We start from the raw sequence: 5607 nt of genomic DNA on the forward strand, positions 1-5607 counted from the left end.
AAATCTTATCACTCCAACTTTTGATATTATTTTACCCATTTCTCTGTTTTATAGCCTATGGTCCCTTTCTCCCCCTTCTGCAAGTTACGATATAGTGTGTCACTTCCCTAGCTCTTATCTCTCATTCAGTCCAAATTAAAAACTGTCGTCCTCCAACCCCTTCCTAGTTCTCAAATAATTTTTCTGTGGGGTATGTCGAAGATTTTATCCCTGCTCATTAGGCCGGCCCTTATTTTTCAGAATTGAGAAAAGTTATGTTTTCCTAGTCTCAAAATGATCCAAATGAGGCTTATATTCACGTGTTAAAATTTGGTTACTTTAAAATAACGGGAACCCGTGCCCCAAGGGCCCTAAGTACTGAGGACCCTCAATTGAGTTTTTTGGGGCCGAAAAAGTGCTATCCCTATGTAAAACGTAAAAGTAGAGCCCTTTAGGGCCGAATTTTAGTTTGTTTTGACCTATCTCTAATAGTTTACGAGATATTGTGCGTCGTAATGTAATCCACCCTCTAGGGCACTACCCCGCACCGCGGCGCCGCTGAGTTACGGCCCGCACCACGTACTAGAGACTTCCCCTCCACCCCCTCCCCTCCGTCAGCAAAGTCTTTGCTCCTATTGGCAAGATTTAGCCTCTGAAGAAATGTGCTTCCGTTAGAAATAATTTAATTGCCATGACAGTATTTCCAATCCAAGTGATCAATTTATTAACACTCTGTCCATGATTTTTGGTACATATTAACCAAAATAAAATACATTTTCCTTGTATTTCTAATCTTTCACTGACACCCCATATTTGACAATTAAATTGTCCTTGGGAGGTTGGGGTCGTGTTACGATGAAAATTCACACTAAGTAATTCACTCTTTCTCCTACGTAACTGACTTAAAATCTTGAATTACTTTCACCCATTTCCCTGCACGATCATTTACCACTTGAAGGCCCCGAATATATTGCAAATCGTTCTTGTAATCATTATGTTCATCCCATTCTCGTGTGGGCACATCAAAGAATGCCATGCATATTTCCAATGTATTAAATAGCTTTCTAGAATTAGTAGTGACAAAATTTGATATAGATACCTTAGTCAGGTCTTTGTGTTTATAGAATGCGTTCTTCGGTGGATCATATTTTCCCTCATATGTCCTCGTACAGCATATCACGTTTTCCTTTTCAATACTAGAAAAGGATCCGTCAATGAAAGACAGGCCTACCAACTCCTCACTCAGGTAACACTAGTGGTTTGAAAACCTCTTTTGTACTGCTTTCGCTAAGTCCAGGTTTACACTTTCGTAACAAATCTTTTTAGGAACTGCAGGTCACTTTTGCAGCAGATGTAGCACAAGGAGCGGAGAACATCATCTATTTCTTTCTTCTTGAACAAATTGAAATATATCCCTCCAATAACTGCATTCCGTGCTGCTCTTTGATTGCGTAAGAATTTTATTTCTTCAGCCCAAGCTCATTTTTCCGAGAGATCAACTGCACATTCCTCCTCGTGTGTCAAAAATTCAATGGCACCGCTCCTTGCAATGTCAAACAAATCATCAAGTTTTGTCATGAAGGATTCACTTCTCTTCATCTCTACGGTAATTCCCTTTCTCTTCTAATGTCGTCGCAATTTTATTCATTCCTTGTGTACTTTTTCCAACTTTTCAATCGCCTCATTCACTGTAATATCAGGAATTCTCGTTTTTTTCCGTGGGTAAACGAATTTCTGATGTTTTTTCGCGCACCAAGTAAAATACATTTCGAGCCCATTAGGTGATAGAGAAAACACTTAGTACTTCTCTCACTGTAGGTAGCTTTGAGCCAAGTACTTCTCCACTTTCTTATTCTACCAGTTCAATGTCTGAATTTAGTCTTGAATTCATGCCTTTCGTTGTTGGCCTATTCTTAAAACGAACGTCAGGTGTATTCATGGTAAACTATTTATTTCACTACTTTTCTCCTTAAATCCTAAAGAATTAGCACTCCCTTTCCTTTGCACACTGTACACAAGAACTAACTATCTCTCCACATTGATCTACATCAGTGAACTGACTGCGTCGTTTCTTTTTCCTTAAATATTTCTATCTACCGTTGGAGCCCTGGAAGCCCTGCTCATTTCTTTAATGCCTTGATAATTCACGAACGCAATTGTATGACATACTTATAATATTTTGTACATAAAGAGCACTTTGGAACAAAGCATGCTGGAATGGTGCGCGGTCGTATGGTGGCAAAAAATTAAGATTTAAGGGGTCGGTACCTAGTACACAAGGCGGCGTTGAAGGGTTAAAATTGACATTGCGGGATTTAACAACATTAATCATGACAAAAGAGAAACAGTCTGATCAAATCCGTACCACTGGCATGTAAATCTTGCCATCAGGAGCAGTCTTTGCCGAGGGAGGGGAGGGGGTGGAGGGGAAGTCTCTAGTACGTGGTGCGGGCCGTAACTCAGCGGCGCCGCGGTGCGGGGTAGTGCCCTAGAGGGTGGATTACATTACGACGCACAATATCTCGTAAACTATTAGAGATAGGTCAAAACAAACTAAAATTCGGCCCTAAAGGGCTCTACTTTTACGTTTTACATAGGGATAGCACTTTTTCGGCCCCAAAAAACTCAATTGAGGGTCCTCAGTACTTAGGGCCCTTGGGGCACGGGTTCCCGTTATTTTAAAGTAACCAAATTTTAACACGTGAATATAAGCCTCATTTGGATCATTTTGAGACTAGGAAAACATAACTTTTCTCAATTCTGAAAAATAAGGGCCGGCCTACTGCTCATCTCATTGTCAGTATTGAAAATGATTCGTAAGGCATCTCAAGTTCATGGTGCAACATTGATAGCCAATAGGAATGATGATGAGATTTTGGCCTCCGTCCCAAAATCTTACATCTTGGAGCGGAAGCTATAGGTGCATTCTTACTCCAAAGCAGAATAGGTATTGAGCAGCATTATTGAAATTGAGGACTGCATAAAGATATTGTACTATGAATACAAAGACATTGTCCTAAATGCCTATGTTGTCTTTTGATCAGGAAAGCAACTTTAGCAACTATGTATTCAGTTCATGTAGAATCATTTATGGTGAATTTAAGGCAATTTGTTACTGCTTAAAAAAACTTTGTCTCCTATGAATGGCTTTTTCTGATGATACATATTGTGTATTTAAGGTCCTGAAATTGAATATTCTTTTAACCTCTCTTCAGTGTGAAGTTAGCTTGTACGTTGTTTCATTTATCAGGGTTGAAATAATGTCATCAAACATGCATATGGAAAAATCATCGGAATTCGTGCTTTCCTAGGTCATCTGCTTCCAGAAGTTTGCTCAGGTCGTCCACTGGGACAGGGAATCCATTTGAGCCCACATGGATGCCTTTATCCTGAGCAAGACCCGAGAAAACTTCTTGAAGAAAAATCATCCACATCATCATCATATAATGAGTGGAAAAACTATGGTATTTTTATGCGATGCAAACTTTCAATGATTTCAATTACATACTTTAAGCTTAATTATGAATGCACCATGCGGTACTGATGATTTTTGAAGACCCACTCCCTTAAGTTGCTGTACGTCAATTGCAGGTATTGATACTATGATGGACATGTCTAAATACTGCATTACAATCTGCAGATAAAATTATTTAAATACTTTATATACATACATACAACCCCACAAGCAGTCTCAAAGGTGTAAGGTGTGGGTGGCAGGGGGTGTTACGACACTAGCCATCAACGGATGAAAAGGAAGTTGTCTGACGAAGTTCTGCCTGGCATTCATTGAAGTCCTTTATTGATCAGGGAAAAAGAAATTCCCATACCTATCAATTCAGCAAAATATCTGTCCTGATTTATCCTTCCTGCCGGACCTGGAAATATCATGGGGTTCTATTATGATGTTCCATGTGTCGCTTTCATCTATTCTCAATTGCTCAAGCAATGTAAACCTAGTGCACAGCTTCCAAGTCTCAAGTGGCTCCCGGCCTATTTTATTTAACATCTGAGTAATGCTTTCTGTATGCTCGTAGCAGTTTTTGATGTATCAAGCAGCTTTCCATTGCATTTTCTTAAGTTCATGGTTTAAGTATTTCTGCAACGGATCCATATGCTCCCCACACATTCTAGGTGTGGCTAGACTAGTGAGAAATAGCAACTTTCTTTTGCATTTTCATCCGTATGTCTTCCCCCAACACACTTGACAACTCCTAGGTTCTTCAGGGATCTGCCACAAATATTTCTTGTACGTGTTTCCCATGATGAGTGAGTACATCGAAACATACTTCAGGAATGTGTTACTTCAATATGTATTGTGTTCCTCCAAAAAATCAGATGGAATGTCTATCCAGCCTAATTAAAGGTGATCAATATTAACTGATTTTGCAATTTTTGTGCCGCTTGTCAAATCTGTTTTTTAGAGAACTAGCCATTATGACACACAAATAGATTTTCTAGTGGTAGCTAATACCTGGATGAATAAGAAGCAAACTTTACTTGAATTCAAAGCTATAGAGTTGAATCTCAATGTTCACATATCCTTGAGGTATCGGAAGCAATATCCGTTAACTACCATCAGTCATGTCATCGCTGGAGGTAAGACAGAACTACTCCTTGTAATGACTGCAGACAAAAATATGAACAGTGAGAGGTTACCTTATTCATGTTCTAATTGATGGGAGAAAAACCTCTTCTCAAAATGTAAGACATTACACTGAGAACCCCTAGAGGAAACTATTTATGTAGCTCTCATACTGAAGAAGACCCCATGTGAAAAACTATAATTGCTGTAGAGAAATATTACCAAACTTTGTTCAATCACAGAAATTTGGGAGAGAGTTTAAAGGAAGCCTGTGAGCACAAACAGATACAAGGGCGTACCCAGGATCATAACTAGGGGCGGGCATAAGTCATGGTCTCAGGGGGAGGGCAAGCCATGGTCTAGAGGGGGAAGCAAACCAAGTTGTGACATTAGTTTATGAGATTATTTCCTTGAAAAAATTAGTTTTATATTAGTTACATATCTTATACTAATACATATCATTTTTCGTGGGTTTAAAGAAAATTTTTTGAATGCTTTCTTTTCAATTTAGCACTGATTTTGCTTAAAGACTTTTCCGATTTTTGCTTCTGGGAGGAGGAGGGGGGTTGGGCAGCTGCCCCTCGCTGGGTACGCCCATGAACAGATATTCGATTGCCACTCTGGGTATATCTACGATGTTTTAAAAACTATATTACAACATTCCCTCCATTTGATTGACTCAGATCATCTACAGGATGAATTGACCTCACCTAAAGAATATTTTCTTGAAGAATAGTAACAGGAAACTTGTATCAGAATGGTATTTTCAAGAGCAACTGAGAAAATTCATCTACATGTCCAATTATAATTTAAAACGAGACCAGGGCTTGATGGCCAGTGAAACATGGAGACCCTTAACTTACACATGTGAACCCCTACAGAATGGTCTCTAAACCACATCAATTGGATGACTGTTAGATTCTGACAAAGCCTCCACCTGGAGATGGGAAATAGTACGTAAAAGTGATAAAAAAATACCCTGAAAGAAATTTTTTTTGCAACTATTGGACATAGCAAAAGTCAAGGAAAAATAATTACAACAGTCA

This window comes from Ischnura elegans, chromosome 2, assembly GCF_921293095.1.
Source record: "Ischnura elegans chromosome 2, ioIscEleg1.1, whole genome shotgun sequence".
Taxonomy (NCBI): Eukaryota; Metazoa; Arthropoda; class Insecta; order Odonata; family Coenagrionidae; genus Ischnura; species Ischnura elegans.